A 25,516-nucleotide genomic window follows, 5' to 3' on the forward strand; every position below is an offset into this window, starting at 1 on the left:
CTCTGTGCTGTTCCTTCTTCAGTGAATGAGCAGGGCTGGCAAGGCACAGGAATAAATGCTGCAGCACCTGAACAACCCCACCCCCAGGGCTAGCTATTTTTAGATCGTTAGAAGTTATAAATTAAAGTTTCTTCTATTGCTATGAATGATTATTTATCCACGAATACGAGACACAAGGGAGTTAATGTTTTTTTTGCTCTTTTTGTCCACTTAGAATGCGTTAGCTGGAGTATCAGACTGTGCAAACAATAACATGGATCAGTCCCACATTGTGACTGTAGCAAGGCTTTTGTTTGCAAAAAGAAAAATATGACCTATTGCAACCTGGCATGAGAATATGGGAGTACCTGAATTCTAATTTCATCAGCTGGTTGTGTAATTATAAATCTTAGTTATACCACTGGTTTTTGGCACCTAGTGCTTCTAGCACTTAATTTTCAAATGCTAATTCTTTTCTGCTTGGGTATTTTTCCTTGTTAATGAACAACATCATGCATCATAAATTTGTTTTCATGTTCTTTCAGGCTGTCCTTCCTTATCCTTCTACTTGCCTGTATTCAGACATGTCTGTTTAGACAACTATTGTGTTGTGATAATTGTTTAATTGGGTTTATATTTATTGGTACAAGTGCTGCTATCAAAAGCTGAGCATAGTATCAGTGAAACAAGATAGTATGCAGGTAGATCCTAGTAAATACTTAAAATGAAAGCAAGTATCAGTAATGAAACTACAGGTTGTGTGTTTGCACAGGAGGAGGGTGGAATGGAAGACGGGAGTCACCTGCATGTGACAGGTCACAGTTTTGTTGAACCACTCAGGGAAGACTCAGCAGAGTGGACAGCTTTGTAATGTCATGGCATAGACGTTGAGTCATGCGAATTCAGGGAGAGGTGTCAACAGGTTGCTCTTACCCACACTGCCTGGTGGTGAGGAGTGTTGGTGGAAGCAGCAGTTCTGCACTGAGTTTGCCAAATAACGAGTGGACCAAACTCCTATTACTTGTGCTTTCTTACCGCTACTGGTAGCGGGGTGAAGGGTAGTGTTTGACATTATTATTTTATCAGGTTTTAAATAGCAAAGACACAAAATATTTAATCTTTAGAAAGTGGCTAAAAAAATGATTAATTCCCTGAGGACTTTACTGTGCTTAAAAATAAATTGAGGCTGATAGCAGCAGAGTTAAAGATGAAAAGCCTATCTGCAGCAGAGCTACTTTGCAGATGCGTCTAGAGATAGGTTATATTGTCACAAACACCAGGATCAGTGCTCCAGACATTTCCTGAAAAAATTCTGTTGCATATCTGATCTCCGTGCAACTGGGCCATTGGTGTAATTTGATAGCGTTATGTCTCTTGTCTAAATTCATTTGTGAGGTTACAATTCTTCTCTTAAAAAACGGCTGTAGAGTTGCTACTTCTTGATGCAACTGTGTCTACTAAATTCTAAGGTGTGGCCTTGCTTTTCTGCATTTAGAAAGTGTTTATGGGATCACACACATGCTTCTGGCTGTTGTTGACCTGACCCTCATACAAGTTTAAAAGTAATACCACTGAAAGTATGCATACTTAAATGTTTCACGGTCAGTTGCTCTGGGATCCCTTTTGCTTTTGTAAACTATTTTTTTCTTAATTATCTACAACATCCCTGAATGTGTTTAGATTTTTTTCAGTAGCCTTTGTGTCCTAAGCCACCCCAGATTTTTTTCCAGTCTGATATGAAATATGGTTCAGCATCAGCCATTCTGATGATAAAGATCTGTGTCTTTTCATGAGACAAAGGTAAATGGAAGACCCACTCAGTATTCAAATATTAACTAGTTTTCATCATGCTGTCACTACAGGAAAGTTTGTTATTTGATTTGTTTGTAGATAACTACAGAACTTTTAGAAGAACAGACCTGCCATACTTCCAGCTATTTTTACTCTCCTGTTGGCTGCAGAAGATTCAAGGCAAGAAGATTCAAGAATTTTGAAGGCAAGACTTATTTAAATATTTCTTTACTTTTGAATGTAGAAAAGGCTGTATTTTACCTGCAAATTTAGAACTGTCTGGGAGCTTTTATTAGCCAGTTATATGGAACATGCCAGTGATACAAATCATTTGGAGGAGAAGGTGGTAATGCTTCTCTTATGTTTGTCCAAGCTTTGTTTTCAGGTAAGTCCAGAGTGGGAGGGAGGAAGTCATTCCTGGTCTGGTTAAATGTATATCTTCCTGCTCATGCTTTTCAGGAGGGGGGAAAAAATGTTCTGGTGTTTTGAACCTATACAAGGGCCTGAGAACCATTGTTTATTCCCCGTGTTAATGATTTTGCCTTCTTCCTTAGCAGTAGAATAAATTCAGGTTGACTGAATACCTTATATTATTTAAATGTAGATTAATGCATTGTATAGTAGAAAAGTATCACTGTGAAAAAGAACAAAGCGGTGTTTCTGAAACAAGCCCATATATTTACATCTGTCCTTTGGGGAAGGGCAGATCAAAATCCAGATGTACTGCTTTAGTCTCCATATATCTATTGTGTGTGTGGGGGGAAGACCACCAAATTACAAAAAGATGATGCTGTTTAGTAATTTCCTTTTTGGATTGTGTGGGATCACATTTCGTAAGTGGACATGTTTTGGATAGCCTGTAACATTCCTATGTTAAGGTTTATCAGGTTGTTCATAAAGCAGGATTATTTAAATACTTCTCTTGTTAACTTATCATGCTACAGCAAGTTTATAGCAGGACTAGAAGCAAATGTTCTAAAAATTGCTTGTAGGTAGATGAGGTGAAGTTCCTGCTTCAGATGATATTCTGAGAATAATCAACTAAACATTGACATTTGGGAGTTGTGAACATGACATGCTATCAAAACCATTCAATTTGCCTTTTTACTGAGGGGGGGAATATAACTTCAGTGTAAGTAGAAGGAAATGGCAAATGCTTTCTTGAATTGTCACAGCAGAATTCTTCTTGCTAAAACCTATATTCTTTTTACAAAGTTTTGTTAACTAGAGAAGTAGAAGGTTTAGCATGAATACAGGTATTTTGTCTTTTTTTGTGTGTGTATGTGTGTGTGATGTGAACTTGTCTTGAATTTTTTTAGTTAGCTAAATTACAGGCTTTCATTTTGTTTTCTAGAATACTAGGAGGGAGATGCTCATCTTAGTCATCATGTAACCATACAAAAACAGAAGTTTAATCTGTTTGTGAAACTTAGAGCATGCAAACGTGTAGCTAAAAAGCAATTGCTTTATACTAGAGGTAGAAAGCACTCCTAGACTGCACTGCACTTATACTTGTAAGAACTACAGAGTTGTTAAGGCTGTTCTAGTTGCCTTGAGGAATTATGACAGCATTCCGTAGGAGCTCTGAAAGTCCTTTGTGTTTTTGTTTTTTCTTTTGATAAAATGCCACACACACGTATGTGGAGTTCTGTTTTCTGTCATTTTAGGAATAGATAGGATTGACTGAATTTTTGGTGTTTAAATGACTTTCATGTTGGAAAGTGGGCTGTAGGGATATATTTGATATCAGTTTCATTTTTCTAAAGTAGTTATTCCATGGACTTAGAAAGCAATTTTCCTCTACCAGCAGTTCAGAGCACCTGGCATAGGTTCCTATTCTGAATTACTCTATAGAAGAATGTGTTTTCTCTGCATTAACTAGAGGGAATTAAAGCAAATAAAATAGCTTTTTATCTCTCCCTTGGGGGTGTGGGAGGGGAAATAGACATCTCCCCCAGCTGTTTGGTAGCAAACATGTATAAAATCAGTTTCATTTGACTTTTCTGGGGAGTAGCCAGAAAGTCTGAGCCAAGCTGTTTCTATGTGTGGAAGTACTTTGTACACGGCTTCCACAAGTGGAGGTGAGATGATTTTTATCTTGCGTAGGTGCTGACTGCTGTTGTGGATACTTGACATCTTCCTTAAGTGTGACTTAACTCATGGGATACTTTTGTGAAGTAAAGGGAAAAAATTCTAAAGATCTGCCTACTACCTGCATGCTTCTTAACACAAACTTTACAGCTCACTGCTGCTGTAATGAGGAGTCATACCCCTCATCTTTTTGTTCCTGTCTTCTTGTTCTCACTAGGTACCTTGTGCCAGCCTTGATGCTTGGTAGAGTACTCCATTCTTAGATTTAACTCATTAAAATGTCAGTAAGCTGTCCTGGCAAAACCCCTGCATTTTGGAGTGTGTTAAACACAGCATGGCCAGATGGTCAAAAGATGTGATTGTCCCACTAAGTTTAGCGCTGGTGTGGCCTCACCTTTCATATTGCATTGTTCTTGGTTCCAGGGATGTGAAGGTGCATGAAAGCATCCAGAAGAGACAATAAAAGTGGTGTAGAAGGTCTGGAGGGCATGTCCTGCAAGGAGAGGCTGAGGACACTTGGCTTGTCTGCTTTGGGGAAAAGGAGGCTGGGGGCAACCTCATGGCTCTCTGCAGCTCCCTGAGGAGGGGAAATGCAGAGGCAGGCGCCGGTCTCTTTCCCATGTCAGGGAATGAGAAATGCATGGGAATGGCACAAAGCTGTAGCAGGGGAGGCTCTTGTTAGGAGAGCCTTCTTGGTTGTTAGGAAACAGTTATTTAGGGTGAGGGTGGTTGAACAGTGGGACAGGCTTCCTGGAGAGGTGCTGGATGCCCCGTGGCTGTCAGTGCTCAAGAGGTGTTTGGATAATGCCCTCAGTAATGTGCTTTCACTTTGAGTTAGCCCTGAAGTGTTCACACACGTGGCCTTGATGATCCATGTAGGTCCCTTCCTATTGAACTGTTCTAAACACGGTCAATTTTCTGTCTCTATTGAATTACATAGACTCAATGAAGGATTTCTATGCTTAAGAGATGCAGGATAAATGGAGAACATTATGACAGTAGCAAAATTTCTGCCTTTTGGCAGCTGGAGCTGTTGTGATGATTCTGAAATGCATGAAACAGCCTAATGTAAAACAATTGAATAAATTAGATTGCAGTTACATGTGGAGTTTAAGTGGTTCAATTTGCATTTGCTCCATGTCTTTTTTGACCATGTGCAATTAAGCATGAAATATATAAGTATGATGTATGTAAGTACATTATAAAGGGGAGACATGCATGTCACATACTGCAACTGCTTGTTTTTGAAGTTAAGCCTGTCTGTAAGTGTGCCCCTGGTCTTCAGGTTGATTGGGGCTGGCTGCTACGTTTCACTTGTCTACCTTCTAAAACTGAGCTTACTCCAAATAGTAAGTGTTTTCAAGATCAGACTTGCTTTTTTCATGAACTGAGTTCCGATTCTGGTTATATGATACTCTGGAGATGGGAGGAAGAAAGGTGTTCAAAGTACCGCTCCCATTCAGGTACATTTGTCTTCTTTTTAAAACTACTACTTTAAAAAATGCTTACAGCCACCTTGTTTGTTATGTTTGTGCCATTTCAGTAAATTATGGAAGTATAATAGCATAGCAGAAAGCTTTAACATCACTGTAATCTGAACTCAAACCTATTTTGTTTCCAGGCAATATGGAGCCTGGAAGTGGGTACTTGAGCACTGTGGCCTGCTCCCACGTACTGTCAGCTGGCTGCAAGTCTGAGCTGGAATCTGGGATCTACTTGCTCACAGGTCTAAATGTTCCAGCTTAGACCTGTCTATTCTTTAACTCATTGCTTTCTTCTCGGGGACTTTTCCTGCTGGTTTTGTCATCTGTGGAATATCCTTCTGCTGGATATTCCTTCTGTTATGTGTATGTTTCTTTGTTCCTCTCTTCCTTTTCTTTTTTGATTTGTTCCTCTTAATTCCTCCTTCTACAGGTATTTCTTAACATGCAAGTACCTATAGTTTTAGTCCTGCTTCTGGTGATCAAATGGTTACAAGATGGAACCTTGTAGATGGCTGAAACAGATGTCCCTGTTGGAGATGAAACACTTAACTCTTCAATTCCTGCTGGGCGTAGTGACTCCAGAGCTGATGGCTGTTGCCAGAATGGTGACAGGAAACTTGTGTGGCTCCTTTTCAGATTGCATTACTTTGTATCTCAGCCTGAAACCGCTCAGGCGAAATTAAGTCTGTTGAGAATAGTTAGCTATCTTCTTAATTGCTTTGTTAATCCGTGAGCCACCATTAGTTGAGATCTGTGCTTGTGCCAAAACCAAAGTGCTGTTTTGAACTAGTTGGAGTAATCCATTCCGTGTGCTGTCTAACAAGGTCTGGGTGAATTTATTTTTAATCCGTAATAGCAAAAAAAACAAAAGTCTGTTTTTCTTTTGGTATGGAGGCAAGAAAGATGAAAAGTCAAGATATTCAGAGAAGAAATTATGTGTGCTCCAGGGTGTATTCTTTGAATACGAATGTATTATTTATGCAAGTCGTTCTTCAGATGGTTTAATACCGGGATGCTTAGGTTATGTTTTATCATAAAGTTGTGATTTTAATTCTTAATCTTTATTTAATCAAGGCAGGTATACAAGTAATTAGGAACTTGCAAAAGATCCTAATAGAAGCACGAGTGCAGTCATCACGAACTGAAAATGCAAGAATGACTCATTCTTCTGAAGTGAATTCCTCATAGATGCTTATCTACAGAAAAAGTACACTTCAGATGTATTTAGATGTACAGAAGTACATCTTAGAAAAAGTACAATTTCAGAGTTGAAATGCTTTAGTGAAAAACTAGTTAAATACTTGGAGCGAACTAATGTGTAGGCACAACAGAAACATGATGATATAGTAGGTGGTAGCATTCATTTATGATAAGTTATAATGGAATTTCCCTGGAACTATGTAATCCACCTACTTGAATGCACAATAATTCAAAAGATTAACAGTATGCGGCAAATACCAAGACAAAAAAATTAGCAGGCTGTTGAAAAACATAAGGCAAGTATATGACTAAGCCACTGTCTGTCATAGAATTAGAGGATGGTTTGGGATGGAAGAGACTTCAAAGCCCACCCAGCCCCATCCAGTCTGGCCTTGGGCACTGCCAGGGATGGGGCAGCCGCAGCTCCTCTGGGCAGCCTGGGCCAGGGCCTCACCATCCTTACAGTAAGGAATTTCCTCCAAACATCTAATCCAAATCTCTCTGCTCTTTTTTAGTTTAAAGCTGTTCCCCCTTGTCCTATTACTTTCTGCCTGTGTAAAAAGACTGACTTGTAGCTCTTAGTAGTTTTGATGTATGCTGATATTTTTATATATATATATAACTTCTTTTGTTCACTTCTTGCCTATTAGCTGTTCATTTAAATATTTTTATTTGTCCATAATGCTGAGCTTGTGTATTTTTTCATTTAAAGCAGCGAGTCTGCACATGACAGTGTAAGTGCTGCTTTTGGAGACTTGTCCAGTACAACAAGTGTGATTAATGGTGATATGTTTGAGGGGTATTTTCACAATCCTATTTTTTATTTTTTTTTTGCCTGTTTTAAAATGATAGCTAGCCAGAAATTTGGTATGCTTTGAGTGCTTGGGATGTTGAGAAGGCTGAGAATAGTGGCTGGTTTGGGCAGCTTTGAACTAACTTTCTATTATTACTGGAATTTTAGCACAGTATTCAACTTGGATATTGAGAATATCTGGTATGCTTTTTACCTTTGTTTACCAGATGCAAACTAAATAGCAAAAAATGTAAAATGTGATTTCATGTTTCTAAAGCCTTTTCATTTTGAGGGGCTTGTTACTTATCTCTTCAGGACCCTACATCAAACTGTGTGAAATTGGTTTCAATGACTGTGTCAATGACACACAGTTTAATTGTCTGAGCTATTAACAACAAACTTAATATTTCAGCATATCGTTTGTCAACAGATAGAAGTTTATGCACTCTGAAACTTGTACTTCTGAAATTTATAAGGTTTTCTTCTTGTGAGGGAGGTAATGCATTGGCTGCAATGACATGAAGTGGCATAGAAGAACTAGTTTGTTTCATTATCCTAAGCAATAACAAAACTGAAAGGCAAAGTGATAGCAGTACCTGCTAGTATGACTTAATTCACTTAAGTAAAACAAAGGAATTAAGTGTTTAAATCTGCGGATAAAGTAAGAACTTTTTGACAGCTTGATTTTTTTTCCAAAACAAACAAAAACAAACTTTTTTTGTTTTGTTTTCCTATATGAAAAGTTTGTTTAAGGATTTCTAAAGGAGCTCATATAACTGGCCCAGAAGTCATCCATTTTTAATACTACTGGGAGGGGGTGAAATCTGATTTATTTTTTTTCCTTCCCTTCCTCCTTAACAGAAGTGACATACTAATGACTATGAGAAGGTCAACTGGAATATTGTCCCATTCAGGACAATTTGACTAAATGTTCTCTTTAGCTATTAACTGTCATTGCAGATTGAGGAACGCTTTCTTAGGCATTAGGAATAATTATCTTTTGAACTTAATCCATGTTTTAATACCAATAATGTTCTGGTTTTGGTGAAATGCATCGTGTGTTTTAGTTACAGGAATTGAAAAAACCTCAGTAAATTGAGTAGCTATTTGTTGCTGGGAAATGTACTGTTTTCTTCTTTTTATTTCATTAAAAGAAAGCTACAAAAATACTTCATTGAAGATACTGCAGAAACATCAAAGCAAACCCTAAGGAACTAAAGAAACTCTTGGCTAAAACTATTTGCTTGACAGCATGGAATTATAATTTCATGTCTTAAATTGTACCATGATTGACAAAGAGTCATTGCAGATCACTTTGCTTTTCTCTTTGTGACATAAGTACAAAGCTGTTGTTCAGAGCCTAAAAATATTACATGGCTACAGCTGTTGGCTCAAACTTTCAGTAGCAGGTACATTTTCTGAGAAGCTCAATAAATCAGTGGCACTGGAACGTGTGATGTAGATGCAACAGCTAATTAGATTTGTATTAGTGCCTGCAACATACTTTCTCTGAACAGAAACTCACATAGACTGATATCTACTTGGCAGAGATGCTTCAATTCATTACTGTCAAGAAATTCTTGTGCCAGAGCATAGTGGCACCCCAGTCTTTTTGTGATGATTCCTATTGAAAATCTGTTTCACTTCCAGGTAAATACGGATGTGCACTCGTGATGGGTATTACTTTTGTATGTGGTATATTAAGCTGTACATAATTTCCCAAGTTTCAAGTTTCACTCTGCAATCTGCTGGAAGTTTTGGCATGAGACAGAAAAGCACATAAGCTACTTACCTGAGGTTCAGTGCAGCTCTGGACTGAACACAAACCTGTCTTGTTTTCCAACACTCGTTAACGTGTAGCTGGTTTAATAGGTAATTTAATGTCATGTTTCAGGCATAGGTTGGTGGAAACAAGTCTCTCATCTGTCATGTGGAATCGATTGAAAAGCCTGGGCTCACCTTTTCTTGACTCTCTATCTGAACATGCTGTTACCACAGTAATGAGGAAGCGGTCCAGTTAAGTATAGGTGGGGGCTGATTCTCTCTGAGCATATAGTATTGAGCACGTACATGGGTGTGGGGTGGTGGGAACATGTAGCATCAGTCTGAGAGTGGTGGTGCAGCCGTGCTGCTGGCAGGAATAGCTGGCACAGGTACCCTGTGGCTGGCTGTGGCCAACTCATGTGGAGGGCTAGGGCTAGGCGTGGATGTACAAAAGAATTCTTATAGCAGATCATTTGATGGAATATTGTCTCAGCATAGTAGAGTGCTATATCTAGATCTGTGTATTTCTAACCAATCTGATTTGAGGGACTAGAAAGGTTGACAAGTCGTGAGTTTGGGTTTATTAAGACTCTGCTAATTACCTTGACCCAGGTATCTGTTTAATTAGTGTTCTGGTGCTGGTTTCTTATGTTTTCATATTATGTTTCCACCCTGTATTCTAGAAACTTTTGTTTCTTCAGAATATACTTTAGAGAAACGTGCTGGGTTTGGGGATTCTGATTCCTATTATATTTAACACTGCAAATGAGGGAGGGCTGGTTGCACCAGAACCGTGCCTGATTTGGGAGAGTTTGTCTTCTGTGAGCCCATGAAGTTGGAGTGTGTTTCAGAGGGTAAAGTATCTGCAGACTAGGAGGGTTATCATGTGATCACTTGCTTTCTCTAAGATGAAAATAATACCATTTACCTATTGTTTTAAGTTCATTGCTGTCTCCTTACTGTTATATATTAATAGATTAAGTTCAGCTGCAGTACAAGTAGAATCAAGATAAAGCAACCACACCCGAGTCTGCAAAAGCTGGGTTTTCCTTAAGTTACAAGCTGCTGCTGTTCTGAAGGGTTCATCCACAGAGCACGTGCTTGCAGAACATGGTATCTAGTTTCTTGTCAACTTGTGTTTCAGAATAGCTAACTACGTATCAAGGACCTTTGTTTGTGGAGCATGAAGTAATCTGACACTTCAATTTTTTTTTTTTATTGTAAGGATTGTTATATGTTATTTAGTTATAACTACCGTATTTCTTTTTAGTGAAATGTGTTAAGTGTTGTATGGACTGGAAGAATGGAATGGGAGCTCAGCTCTCTGTGCTCTTGTGGTTTTGTTCTTTCCTTCTTACTCATGTATTATCTGTCATTTATAACCCTGGTAACTTAAAAACTCTGCTCTGGACCATTGATTGTTCCAAAAGAAGATTTGATGAAATTCAGCCAGTGTTTAAGTGGGGTCCTGATATACTGGGGTTTCCAGGCTTTGAATCTAGGGATTACAAGATAAAAGAGAGGGGTCTGAAAAGGACACCTTTGAGGAAACGCCCTTACTGTTATGTTGATGCCTCGCTGCAGTTCTGCACAACCTCATAGAGCACTCAGGTGAAACATCTGAAGTCCTTGATCAGGCTTACCTTTGAGGGTCACTTTTCCTTAAGCAGGGAACAAAAACATTCTTCACTGAGGAAAAAAGATGAAGAACAATTAATATAGAGAACCCTGAGCTCTGTCTGCTGAAAACTTCATTTCAAAGCATTTAAGTCTAGAGTAACTTCTGTAACTTCTGCTGAACTACTGTGTTATGTTATCTCAGACATATATAAAGTACAGGTAAGGAACTTCAAATACAAAATCATTCATGCAAATAGGCCCCAGGGGACATGAAAGAATGCAGGTCCTGGTGAAAGCAAGCAAAGTCTTTAAGTTAGTGACCTTTTTGTACTGTTTATTTGCGCTGTGAGTGAAACATCTAAAATGAACCTTCCTGAAGAAAACTGTCTAAGGCAGTGGTGTGCAGGCATGCATTAAAAATATATTCAGGACTTTTATCCACAAGGAAGTTTGACATCAAATGGAAATATAGTGCAGAGTTCACTTCCATAGATCCTGAAGCTTGTTTTCTCTGTCAAGATCTGATTGCCTAGGGTGTCAAGTTTCATCACTTAGCTTGTAACTCTTACTCATTGCAAACATCGGCTGCAAAATCAGGATGATTTTCCTCATGAATTAGAAGCTGCTCATCTTAGTCTCACAGAATGGAAAAGGCTCACATTTCTGTTTTTCCTGTAAGGAAAACTGTTTTGTATTGTTGTTCCAAATACACTTGCAAAGGGAAATAAACCAAGCTTGTGTTTGACAGCAGGAATGTAATAAGTGGGACATAAGTACAACTCCTAAGGGACATCAAGGTAATTCAACATCTTGAAATAAGTTGGACTTGAGTTAGATTTCTTGATGAATTGGGATAGTGAATATCATTTAGATGTGAACTTTTTCATCTATATTATTGTGCTTCCTTTCCATTTCCCATGTTCTTTCTATGTGACTCATTCTGGTTGTTGAATACGGTTTTGAGGAGTGAGATGGAATATTTTACTTTAATGAGTCCACAGTAATTGTTTAAACACTACTTTTTTCTTTCAGTAGTGTACAGCAGAGGTGAAAGAAGTTCATTTTTCCTTGTGCTTGTAGCCTGATTCTCTTGTTCTTGTGTTCCATGCCTTCCACTTGTGACTGCCTGCTGGTCTGTAAAACGCTTTCCTAAATAGTTAAGTGAAGTCCAAGCTTCATAAATAGGGAGCAAGGTGATTTTTCAACAAGGAATGCTACTGTTTCCCTAATCCTATTATGTTCTTTGCAAAGTAGGCTTGTCATGTGGACCCTTTTATTTTCAGTTTGTGCTTTACAATAAGCAGAAGAAATAAGTTTGAAAGACCAGAACAAAAACAAAACAGGATGTTGCATTCTAACCTGATGAACCTGTGTAGAAGTGTGGAAACAACACTTTTCATCATGCGATTCTTCCCTGTGGTATTTGCCATCACACTTACTGCCAAATGACTGCCAAATTTCAGCTTGAAACTGTCACAGCATCACGACTGATAATTTTGCTGTTGAAGTTATTAGAAATCAAGGAAAAAAAATGTTAAAAAAAAAAAAAAGAAGGAATTTATTTTCTAAATATTTAGAGTGTGTTTGGGTCGTAGTTTTATGCTTTTGTCTTGCTGTGGTGGCTAGAAGCTTCAGTGATAGCTGACATTCTTATGCAACCATTTGAATTTATTATTAATTACTATTGTTTACTGTGGTTGTACCTGAAGGAGTCCTCTCCAGCAACCATGTCTAAATTCAGAAAATTAATGATTTTAAAAGACATGACCTCCATAAGGGGGAAGGAAAGAGTAGAAAGTATGGCTGAGTGATTTAGATAATGACACAGTAGTCAGTTTAGTAGTATAGCTTCTTAAATTCAAGATGTGAATATATTGAAGGAGATGCTCATGTAAATAAAAAGGGAGGGATGCCCCTTGGTGAAGGGACAGGTGAGTGACCATGGGTGAGGTAGGCAAGTGAGGAGTAAGGTTTATTCAAGAGGTTGAAAAGGGTGTAAGAAGAGATTTGGGATAGAGAAATTCGTAGAGTAAGGCAGAGAAAGTGCAGCCCAACCCAGAATGATCTGAGTCTGTCTTCAGGATCCTTCCTGAACTGATTTTGCTGGCTAGAGATTTGAAATGTTTTCTTCCAGGTGAAAAAAGAGTTTCCTTCAGGAGAAAAAAAAAATGCAAACCTGCAATACTTTACAATAACGTCACAGATGTAGACGCCACTAATGCAGACTGTTTGGTCTCTTTCACAGAAAAACTTTTTAAAAGATATAGGCAATGCCTTTTGTTTCTTTACCCGTGATCTGTCTCTTTACTTCAGACTCTTTAGAAGTGAACATGCCAGCTCCAGGGTTCTTCAGGAATGAACTGAGTGGAATGATGATTGTTTCTCACACTGCCATTTTAAGAACAAAGATTCAGAATAATGAAAGCTTCTTCTCCCCTGAGTATTTCCTAGACAAAAATTATTTAATGCTACTTGACCGATGACAGCAAGTCACTAAAAATCTCACTTTTTCTCATTCCAACATTTTTCAAAGAACTCTAAGATACTCTTTTTTTATAGTATTTTTAAGATACTTTTTTATAGTATGCAGTGGCTGCCAGAAACATTTGATTAGGCCATTGATTTTAAAAACAGGGTCCATCTAGTTTCTACCTCCTCTTGAAGAAGTCTACAAGGGAAATATTTTTTCCTCAAACTTTAGGGTTAGTGGGAATAATTTTTATGACCTCTAATCAGATTAAAATTAAGAACTATATTTGCTTTATCCTTTCTGTCCAAATCACCATGAAAGCTTTATATTGTCTTTTGTTGCTGTGTGTTGAAACACTTATTTTTTTCAAAAGGGTTTCACAGAATCACAGAATTGTAGGGGTTGGAAAGGACCTCAAGAGGTCATTGGGTCCAACCCTGTTGCCAAAGCAGGTTCCCTAAAACAGGTTGCCCAGGTAGGCATCCAGACTGATCTTGAATATCTCCAGAGAAGGAGATTCCACAACCTCCCTGGGCAGCCTCTTCCAGTGCTCCATCACCCTCACTGTGAAGAAGTTCTTTTGCATATTGGTGTGGAACTTCCCATGATCCATTTTCACAGAATCACAGAATTTCTAGGTTGGAAGAGACCTCAAGATCATCGAGTCCAACCTCTGACCTAACACTAACAGTCCCCACTAAACCATTTTAGGTTTTAGGGGGCATCAGCTTATTACTGTAAATTTGATACCTAACTTTGAAGAACATTTAATTTTCCATGAGTCTATTCCACAATATCCCTCTGATCAATTTCTGCAACAACAACAAAAAAAAAGGTTAAAATATTTCAAGTTATATGAAAGAGGAAACTTCCAATCAAAATACCTGTTATACAGTTTTAACTTCCTTGTTTGCCTGACAGTGATTCAGTCTGGTTGATGATGCTGACTCAGGTGTAATTCTTGTTTTTTTATGTTCCTGTTTTCATGTGGATACTCTTACCAGGAGAATCTGTGCCTCAGTAAGATTTCCATGCTGTGACTCAGGTGCAATGTAAGCAATGTGACAGTTACAGGAAAAAGCCTGTTAGTTTCAGGTACCTTGGTATTTACGTTTTGTTTGCGTCTTCAGAAGGTTTCACAAATGTTAAGCCATGCAAGTCTTAAAGCCCCTTGACACCTGAGAAATTAGATTAAGTGGAGCATGCATTTAGCTGAGGAGTATTCAGAGCTTGTCTGGGCTGAGGAACAAAACACATCACCTAACGTTCATACCATCTGGCCAGTAGTTTCAACATTTCTCCTCCCTGAGCCTGCTTGTTTTGTCTTGAATGGTCTGGCCATGCAGACTGAGGACATGTCCTGGAACCTGAAAAAAGCTGCCAATGCCCCAAGGTTTTTGTGATCCAGACTTCTTGTGTCACTGCGAGACTTCCCCTTTGTGCCCTCACCTCTCTTCCACTGCACAGTAAATGTTGCTTTTTCATAACTAGTGGTGGCTGATTTAAATTTCTTTTGGCACCTCAGGGTGTGCTGTGGTGACTGACTGGAAGCCAGCAAAATAGCACCAGTGCCATCACCCAGGTAGGTTTTCCCTGATCAGAAGTTTTATTTTAGTACTTCATGGAGGGGTGTCTGACCAGCTCTGCTGCGTACCTTTTATTCTGTTCAAGTTTGCTTGGTTTCCTTAAGATCTTATGAAATTAATTGCACTGCTTAAAATAATGTGGAGAAAAACCTAAGGTAGAACTATAAGAATAAAGAGCACAGGACCATGTTTCTGTTACTTGCATCAACCTCAGTTTGTAAAACTGTCAATGTTTGAGAGTTTCAAGGACATGTTTTAGTGGAAGGCAGCAGATTTCTTTCCTCCAATTGTGTTGATTCCTGTAGTGTAGTTCACAGACAGTCTGAAGATCCAAGATAGAAGCAGTAAAGGAGGACAAGACTGGTTTCTATTCAGATGGGTGAAAAATCCTTTCTATGACTTGCCCTTCTATTACTTAGCCCTTTGAGCTATCAGTTTCTGGATTCATCTTGATGCAGGCCAAATGTTAACACCTATGAGTGATGAACAAGTACCCAAGCAAGGCAGGGTCCCTTTTGGCCTTATCAGAATCTAACTCCTCACCTGTTTCCTCTACTAATGCTGGACCAGTTACTAAAGGGAGTCCCCATTTCTTCACTAAATTATTTCCTTCTGATTTCCTGTGTTCAATGAGTTAACTTATTTTCCCTTGTATGCCAAACAGAGACAAAGCTTCACCCTTCTACTTACACCCTTCTTCTGCTTTTCTTTCTGCACTGAGTCACTCTTGGAGAGAAGTCGCAGACTGTCCTGGCAGATGCTGGTGACTGTGCCATTCTGCAGCAGAGAGGAGCCTGCCTGACACTGTTGTCCTGGAGCTGTGTCAAGCACGCCATGGATACTTTGTAATTTGGATGCTAAAACTGAATGTGGCCCAAGTATTTGTAAGGGAGAGCCAGGAGGTAGAAAAACAAAACAAACCCAGCCTTTTAAGCAGTGTCAAGAGGTTTTGTAAATTTTGCCGCAGGCAAAAGCTGACTTCTTCATTTACTAGACGTTTGGCTTTTCTGTGAAATCAGATATTGCAGTGCTCTGCCTTTCAGTTCTCTTGGTAATGGTGGGAGATGACAATGTATGATGCTTCAGAAGGCAGAGAAACAAATATTTCACTGTCCTAGATAAACCATTGAAAATGTTTGTACAGCTGTCACCTTTGTCCCTTAGGCTATTCTCTTCTGTGGTCAGTGGGTGTTTCTCATGCGTCTGTCGGATGACAACCCGGGAAGGGACACACCTTGTGGGAAAAGATTCTTTAAGTCTGTGCCCTTTTGACACTGTCTTGAGTGGAGCCATGTCCAGAAATCCTTTATTTTTGCTCAGTCAGCATCTAAAATTCAAAAGTGTATGTTAAAATTAAGTACAGAGAGGACTTAATCAACTAAATCACTTAAATAAAATGCATCTAGGTAGGCATATGCTAGAAAAAGGATTCAAAATTAAGTCTCTTCTCTAGACCTCTGGGCACAGTCACAAATTTAGTGCTACCATCTTCCCTTTAGCTTCTTTATGAAGACAAATGCCTGAAGGTGGATTCTCAAACCTTTCTTATAAGTAATGTCAACCTCATCTGTCAGCAGCAAGAGTGCAAACTGGTGGAATTAAGCAGTTTGTCAATTAAGTATTAAAATCAAGACTAACACCCAGAATGGAAGGAGTTTTGCCCGTTTATATTCTTAGCCTCTGTTTCCACTGGAGATGACTTGTCAGAAAACACATTTGGGATGCCAGTTAGTTACCTGTCTATCATTCTATTGCTTATCCTATTGCTTATCTATTGCTTTTTCTTTTTCTACAGTAGAGGTTAAACACAGACCTGCTTTTCTTGGGGATTTCAGCACAGATGCTTTTCATAGCAATAGTGTCTAGCAAATTAATCAGGATGGTTTTGGACAATTATTAGCTGAATTAACTACTTTCATTTCACAGTCGTGGTCTGAAACTTTTCTGTCGTAACGCTGCGTGGAAGTATTAGTTTGGTAAAGCGAGATGCTTAAGTAATTTTTTTCTCTAATATTACAGCTGCACAGAACACTTCCACATTTTTCTAGACCACAACAAGCAAAAGGAAAAAAAAATGCATGTTCCAGGGAAATAGGTGGTGTGTCTGTATGATACGTGGCTGTTTTGGTTGCTTATTTTCATTTTTCTTGCTTCTCCCCCCCACTGCTCTTGAATGCTCTTTATCCATTGGCACACAAATGGAAGAGAGAGGCAATCATAACAGGATGCATAGCACTTAATCCTGAAGATGATTTTTGGCAGTTCAAATTGCAGCTAATTGCAGCTAAGCAGTAGAACTTCCGATACCACCAGGAGTTTTAGGCATGGTGTATAAAGTTTTATGAGCGCTGAGGTCAGTGTTTTGGGTTTGGAGAACAAAGAAGGAAATAGATACTATGCAGGGGATTAAGTGGAATAATTCTCTTTGTGTGTTTTGGCTGTTCAGTTGTGAATGCATCAGCTGTGACTTATTGGAAATCTCATCTTGGTGCACCCTTTGAAAGAGCAGTGGAAGGAAGACCTGGATTAATGAAGTCTGTACTGTCAACAAGCTGAGAAACACCAGATAGGTTTGATGAAAAAAAGGCACAAAAACTGGGATTGGGGGGTTTCACCAGGTGAGCTCATTTTTTTTTTTATTTTTTTTAAACCCCTTAATTCTGCTAAAACCTGTCTTGGCAAATGACTGCATGTAAAGCTCAGGATTTGTTACCATTTTAAGTTTAATATTGGAACTTTTTTTACCAGGTGTGTAACCTGCTTCCATTCACTTGAAGCAAAGTTCAAGTTTCACTTTCGCTTTGAAGACAGCAAAGCCATTTTCTGCTGTTCATGCCTGTGAATGTATGTACTTAAAATTAAGTAATACAAATGGGCTCAATTGTCCTTGCCTCTGCCTTTTAAGAATGTGTTTTGTTTGAAGTAGTGTGTGTTGGAGGGACTAGGAAAGCACTTTTGTCAACTGCTCTTGTCAACAAGAGTTATCAGCCCTTGTTTAGAGTCAAGGGTTGTACAGATTAATCATGTAATCATTAGCTATGCTCCAGGCAAGTAGTTAAGGAGGAGTCAGGTATCACTGGGTAAGTAACTGCAGGGAAACCTGAAGCTAATAACATTTCTCTGCTGACGGTGAGTAGTACTACATTGCTTACCAAGTCTGGCTCAGAAGTCCTTAACAGTCTCCTATTTTTAGACCTTGAAGGAGGGGTGTGTCCATCGTCACACTGATGACTAAGCCTCCTGGAGTACTTTGTGGACCTATAAATACAGCGTGCACTATTTTGGTTGCAGTACCTGTAAAGTGGACCAGAGAGAGTGGAGGGAAGTTCTCCTCTATTAAGAGCGGTGTTTCTGTCTGACACCTGTTTTCAGGTTACTGGCACATCTTGTGCACTGTGCTACTGAACTGCATTTACATGCAGTGTGATGCTGTGGAGGCAACCAAGACTATTTTGATTGTGTAGTCCTTATTTCTAAGGCAAGTACTAGTGAGACTTTCTAAAGGATTTTGGCACAATCTGGAGGCAGAGTGCTTCCAACCACCTATTTCAAAGAGAAAAGGCCTGCAACAAACCTGATGGTTACTGTTCTTTGCACCAGATGTTGTGTATGGTCTTAATTGCTGTAAAATACCAATCCTTTTAAGATGTTGAAATGTCCCTACCAATGTGTTAGGCAAGCATTACAAGTCAGAGTATAGCTAGTTAATGTGCAGGGGTACCTCATAGCTACTGTGAACCTGTAATATATCTTTTTGTTTTTAAACTCAAAGCCCTTACAAGGGGAAGAACTGAAGTGTATCTTCAGTTCATGTCAGAAAGAACTGACATGTATTTTACTTGCTGTTGCCTTGTGCCATCAGCCCTCGTACTTAAATTTAGCCCATCCATATTCATATTGTCAACCTGTAGCTGACCTCTTCCCTCTACTAGATTGACTGCTTATGCAGGTAGAGTCAAGCAAAAGGGCATGTTCAAGATGACTACAGGGCTGTTTTGTCTTTCTAGTCTCATTAAAGTACAATCTGGGTGAAGACTGCAGGGCTGTTCTGTGAGCTATGAAAGGATAAACGTGCTTATGGATCCTGAAAAAGGAGAAGAAATAGGAGAGAAAAAAAAAAAAAGTTGCTGCAGTCACTGAACTGTGTTGGGCTCCTTTTGGCAGTGTTGTATAGCAGGAGCTGTACCAACTGTAAGATGGGAGAATCATCCTTTTGAAATGGGGCTATGTCTGTGTGAGGTGGGTTTACGTGGCAAGGTTTTGATGGCATGGGAGCTGCAGGAATGGCCTTTGGTGGTCACCAGGAGCTGCCCCATGTCAGATAAGGGCCAGTTGCAGCTGGCTCCACAAAGGACACATTGCTGGCCAGAGCTGAGCCTTGAGATATGCTGGCTGAATTTCTGGGAGAGCAGATTTAAGAGGGTTTAAAAAAAAAAGGCAGTGCGACTGCAGCTGGGAGAGGAGTGAGAGAAACCACCTGTGGCCCCCAAGGCTGGTGAGGAAGGCGGGCAGGGGGTGCTCTGGGTGCCAGGGCAGCAGGCCCATGGTGGAGCAGGCTGAGCCCTGCAGCCCCCGGGCACTACACAGAGCAGATCCCCATGCCATGGCCCGTGGAGGAGCCCATGCAGGAGGCCCGGGGGGGAGCCATGCTGGGGCCATTAGCTCCTGACGGACAGACCCCACAGTGTGGGCCCACATCGAGCAGTGCTCAAAGAGCTGTGGCTGAGGGCAGCCCACGATGGAGCGGCTCGGGAAGGGACCCCATGTGGAGCAGGACAGGCGGAGACCCAAGCTGGGGACTGACTGCAGCCCTGCTCCCTGCTGCAGGGGGGAGGCAGCAGATGGAGGACGAGGGAGGTGGTTTTGGTTGGCCTTCAGCCCTCCCTGCTCTCGTCTGTTTGCAACTGGTGATAAATTCCAGCGGTCTCCCTATGCGGAGTCTGTTTTGCCCGTGACAGTAACTGGTGAGCGATCTCCCTGTCCTTACCTCAACCCATGAGATTTTTCATCCCATCTTCTCCCCCTGTCCCACTGAGGAAGGAGAGAGCACGCTGTGATGGAGCTGAGCTACCTATTGATGTTAAACCACCCCAGCATGTTCCTTTGGGTGCTAATAAGTGGATTCAAGAATTATTCTTAAAGGAATCTGAACTGTGGCACATTTGAGGAAAGAGCTTGAGGGACTGGTGGGAACAGCATTCTGGCAAGTGCAGCTGCAAAAACATGAAGCTGTTTCTCCCTAAAGATTTGGAGGAAAATATTGGTGTTTCCTTTTGCAGCAAGTCTTGGGAATGTGTAAATGGAAAAGAGACAAGGGAGCCTTTACCCTGCCCAACACTATTTCTGAAGGCAGTTTGTTAAGGCATGTGAGTCACACAGTATTATCACAGCTCAGCTCCTTTTTTTCCTTTCTGTGACTTCTTGTCTTCATTTCCATTCTGACAGTTTAAGTCTGTGTGGAAGAATTTTTCCCTCTGGCTCCTTACCCTTTCTTGTGTTCTGCAGTAGTTGCAATGAAAACATACAGAAATCTTAATGATCTTCTAGTATGTGAAAGAAAGGCTTTCCTTGTCATCTCTGCGGAAGGCTTGTGCTTCAGGATCCCAAGAAGAGTTATTTCTATGTTGTCATCTTCGAGATCCTTGCTGCCCTCTTCTCCAGGCCCTGCATCTCTTTGTAGAGTTACCTTTTGTGATGTGGAAGCTGAGTGTAGCTGCTTTTAGTCTTGCCTGGTTTGTATTTTAAAATCCAAGAACTGTAACCAGTATGCACAGGAACAAGAGGATGGGATTTAGGCGTAACTGGAGGGGGAGAAGAAGAAAGGTTCAGAGAAATGAATGGCTTTAATGAAGTGCCCTAAGTTCTCCTTCCGTTTTGGTCCTTAACCTTTCTGTGTAGCAAAATGAAAGCAGTTTTTAGTTCTGTTCTCCACTGAATTGATTCTTGTACGAGGGAAGATGATGAAAAACACAACTCCATTTTTAAATTACAGTTTTCTGAGGTAAAGTGTCAGTGCCACTAACCACATTCAACAACATTATTAGCCGGAGCAACAGACAAGGAAGCAAAATAAAAGGGAAACATGCATTTTGCATCTTGGACCACAGTATTTTTTTTAATGGTTCGTTTGAGGGATTTCAAAGCTAGAAGTTGAGACATTAGTGGAGTGCTGTTAACTTTCCATAATACTAAAGTCACAGGAGTTTTGTCAGTAAGATGCAGCCTGTCATTTTCAGGGGTCTAGTCAGAGTGGGGATCAGCTGGTGTGTTTTATCCCATTCTCTGCTGAGAATACTTTGTGCTTCATAAAAGCAAACATTTAATGCTTAAACTAACTCAGCTGCTAATGCATCATGAAACTGTGAGGTCTTTGCTGAGGATTTCTTGTCTTTATTTAAACTTGTGTTTAAAAAAAAAAAAAAAAAGTTCTTCACTTTTTTCATTCAGTCACTGCAAAGCTATCTCAAGTTTCTGGAGGAACATCTAGAGCCATGGTAATTGTTCCCACCACATCATCCTATTGTACCTGACTGAATTTAAGGGGTCCTTTGTTTAGAAAGCACTATTTGGGATGTACTCTTTGAAGATACGGCATAAAGCGTGCTAGACAGAAAACTTGTGACACCTTAGGCTATCAATTAAGAAGCTTAGGGTATAAACAAACAATTGGGAATCTGATAGGACAGAAAGTGTGAGCATGTATGAACACATTCATATTGAGAAGATGGGTGGGGGTCAATGTACTAGCTAAAAGGGTATGTTAACGTACAAGGTGCGTTCAGCACAAGCAGTGCTTTTGGTGTGTTTGGCTTTGTTTGGTTTTCAAATTATTATTCCTTAAATGTTGGATGAATAATTAAGTCACCCAACAGAGTGAATTTTGGTAAGAGCTCTCCTGCTTGTAATGAATACTATTGCAGTTCTTCTATAATTTGACGTGTTGCAGCCGTTATATGACCAGGTAGGGACTGTTCCTGTTGTGGATGGTAAGGTGTTCTGTTGTAACAGTGAGAGCAAATTCACAGAGACCGGATGAACTCTCAAGAAGAGCACCTTGGAAATGCCTAACAAAGGCTAAGTCCTCATCCTCTACAGACTAATCTTTTAAGGTGCTTCTCTAGTAAAGGAAATTGTTTGTGGATTTCATTTTGTATGCCAGAGTTTATTTTTTAATGTTGTTTCATACACTTTTTTTTTTTTTTATTCCTTGTGCTTCCCTACTGGCCTGACAGTGAAAATACATAAAACACAAATTATATTATAGAAGTTAAAGTGTGAAAATGGGCATTAAATTCTGCATTTCCAAAGCTATGAATTAGGAGCAAATGGGCTGAAGCTGTTAGTGTTGCAGTGTTAAGCCAGATACAGAGTGCAGAACTTGGGCTACAGTTTCTGCTTAGTATTTCACTTTGGAATAAGCTATTGTTTCCTTTTAAATTGGAATGATAAATACACTTATTCCACTTATGATCCTGTTACTGTTATTTGAGCATTTTGTGTAGGCAATCTTCCTTGTGTAGAAGATGGGGTAGAATACAAAATAGCCCTAGCAAAATACCTTTTGTTTTCAGAATAACCAAAAACCCTGGCATCTTTTCTTTTTTCTTTTTTTTTGAGCGAGCTTTCTATTTCAGGAGCACTGTGAGGAGGTTTAATGGCTTTCTGCTTGTTCTGTTGTAGTCATGTACAAGAGCTCTACAAGTCAGCTCTTCCCTTCCTATCTTTTCCCCTGGCATTAGAGAATAGCTTCTCGCTGTTTGCGGAGGAACTAATCAGTGGGTTACATTAGCAAAGCATTTCTTTATATATAGTGAGAACATTTCACGATGTGTATTCTGTTTCACCACGCAGAGTGCATCACAGAGCGTCTGTCTGTTTAAAATGCAATTAAGAACTACAAAGCCTTGATAGATCAACTGCCTGGGGAAATAATCTTTACTTTGTCAGGAAGCAAAGAAAACTTGTGTGGTGTGTTCAGAGTGAGTTTTTTGCTTTGTTTTAAGAACTAAAAACTCCAAGTACAGTTGAAAATCTGTCTGGCAAAATAGCTGTTCTCAGTCATCTGGAATAGTATCAGCCTCTGCTGGGATGTGTTGGAGATCTCCAGCACTTCAGTAGTGCTTAGGGTCTGTTTTGGGCCTTAAAAAATGCAAATTGATACTGCTGTTTTACAAACTGTAGTCTAACCTCAAAGGATGACAGTTCCTAGATAGATTGACCAGAACTACCCACAGCTCACTCAAAAGCATCCTACTGTTTTTCAAAGGTAAGTGGTTATTCCTCAGCCATTCTACCATATCAAATGTTGTTGAAAGAAGTTGCTTGAATGCACTTTATGGTACTGACACTGTCTGCCTTCCTTAAACCATTTCTTTCCTTTACAAACTTCATACTTAATCATCATAATAAGAAATAATATCGCAAAAACACTTGGTTTATGACTCTCCCTGAGACTATCAGCTATTTTCCATGTAAACCTTATTGCATATCTCAGCATATTTTAGCCTTCAGTTGAGATTGTAATTCAATACTATAATAGCTGCTTGTAAATACAGTTTTAAGGCAGAGCTCAAATCTTATGGAAGGCTTTGTTTTGAAGTTTTCATGCTTGAGTATGGCCTAGGCCCTGAAGTCTTAAACGGTCTTAAATTTAACAATATGCATGTACAGAATTTCAGGTCTGAGTCTTATTAGGCCTTTGATTGTCTTTGTCCATCTCTTACATATGAGAAGACTGGAATTCACTTGAACAATCTTCATGAAACAAACTTCGATTCATCGTTTGGTTTTAAGTGAAGCAGCACTTGATTTTTTTTCAATTTATATTTTTTTGCAGTAAAATTGTGTTTTAACAGACCTGTAGTGTTGTCAGTCACAAGAGTTGCACAGGAGAGGGTTTAGAACTGGCACTTTCCTTTTACCTGCAATTACTGATTGTTCCTGGGGTGCTGTGGATGCCAAGTAACCTGAGTTAAGCTATGCTATTGTCAGCTTTGAATTTTGGTTATGTTTTAGATGTTTTTCATAGGAGTGATGGCCAGGCCAAAAGAACTTGTAACTCAGTTTTCTGACTAAAGTCTGTTTTGATGACCTGTGTACATACACAGAAAGACATTTTAGAAATGTTTTTCTACCTTTTTATATTTCCAGCAGGCACTTATAGCGGTGTTTTTAACTTCCTTCATAAACTACCCTTCTCCCTGATTGACTTCCTCAGATAAGATAGCGACATTTTTGTGAGCATTGTTATATTTTCCTTGTAGACTCAACTAACTATGCAATTTTTCTGTTTGGCCACACAGCAGAGAAAGATGAACAATATAAAAGAATTCTGGATGGATTTTTAGCTTTGGTATAACTGCATTAACTTTTATTTGCCCTGTGTATTTGATAGCATATTATGGACCTTATATGGGTTTTTATATAGATTTTATACAATCTCTACATACTTGTAGCTGCTGACATGTTCCAGTGGCTTTTCTAAAGTTTGAGTCTATGATATCAAGGGAAGAAGAAAATAAACTATATGATGGATGAATAAAAAGATGTGTGATTGGGAGCTCACCGACTTGTGAGTTGAATCAGGAATCATCCCTAGGTACATTCAAATTGCTCTTCATTACTTATTTCTATTGCTTAATTCCTTGAGTTATTTATTTCATTACTTATTTCTATTACTTTAAACAGCATCTTAAATTAGTTATGAAACCTGTTCCTTAAGAAGAGCCTTTGTGTTCAGCTTTCAGCCGCCTGCATGTATTTCTAGCAATCGTGCTAATGGTTTTGCAGAATAAAATGTCACAGAGTACGCCTGCCTTGTGGTATCTAAGCCTCTGTAATACTGCACAGTCCCAGGTAATGTTACATAGCAGAACATGGACAAGGCCATGTTTAAACGCAGAATAGCTGGGGAGGAAACTTGTGTTCTCGACCCTGCAGAAGAGACATGATTGATGAGCTGGAAGACTAGCTGGAGCAGAGCCCTGCCAGCAACCCTTTTAATTCCTGCTGTAGATTAAAATTTTCATCTGGTCCATTTTATTGGCACACATGAAACACCTAAACATCACACCCCTCCTGCTATACTAAGATTGTTGCTACCACAAATTACAGGGTCATGACTGACCAAGAAGGGCAGGGCTTGGTCTCTTGTACCTTTTTATGGCATTGCAAATAGCTATGCAGTCATCCTGGAGTAACAGTGCAAGAATACAAATTACAGGCTAACCCAGCCTGCTGGTGTCCCAGTGCAAGAGTTTATGTTAACTTCACTTTGCTGTTTCACAAAAGGCACTTGGACATAAAGGGAGTGCTGATGTATCAAGTACGTCTCATGTAGGTGTGAAGTGCACTTAGATATTGTTGAAGTTACTGGTAAAGTAAGCCAGCTGAGAATAAACCACTGGAGTTGTGTTGGTGCAGAGCAGTACGCAATAAGGAGAAAGTTCCTGCTCCAGTCAGAACTGCAGATGAGTATGGGGAAGCAGACAGCAATTAATGGAAGTGAAGTTTAGTCAGGAGAAACATCCTTTTTTCCAGAAAACGCTAACAACGCTGTGTCTGCTTTTGGATCCAGTGCAGGTGCAGTAACATCAGGCTTTGTTAGGGTCCTCAAATTGTCCATACGGAGATGTGAAGGGTCAGGTCACTGGCATGGGAAGTTCACATTAATGTTCAGGTATGATTGGCAAAGGTACGGTTCTTTTAATAACAACAAGAACTATATACAGTACCAATC

General features: G+C 39.6%; 2 long non-coding RNA genes across 2 annotated transcripts in view; both read left to right on the plus strand.

Annotated features, from left to right (window-relative positions):
• LOC311442109 overlaps positions 1–25,516 on the plus strand; it is a 66,412-nt gene that overhangs the window by 6,251 nt on the left and 34,645 nt on the right. The window contains exon 3 of the long non-coding RNA XR_014696448.1: positions 1,870–1,975. This is a non-coding gene — a long non-coding RNA (uncharacterized lncRNA). The remainder of the gene's footprint in view (positions 1–1,869; positions 1,976–25,516) is intronic.
• On the plus strand, positions 14,716–21,341 carry LOC311442110. The gene is made up of 4 exons (XR_014696449.1): positions 14,716–14,774; positions 17,225–17,396; positions 17,527–17,622; positions 21,226–21,341. It is a non-coding gene; the product is annotated as an uncharacterized lncRNA (long non-coding RNA).

This window comes from Aythya ferina (genome assembly GCF_964211825.1).
Source record: "Aythya ferina genome assembly, chromosome: 10".
NCBI lineage: Eukaryota > Metazoa > Chordata > Aves > Anseriformes > Anatidae > Aythya > Aythya ferina.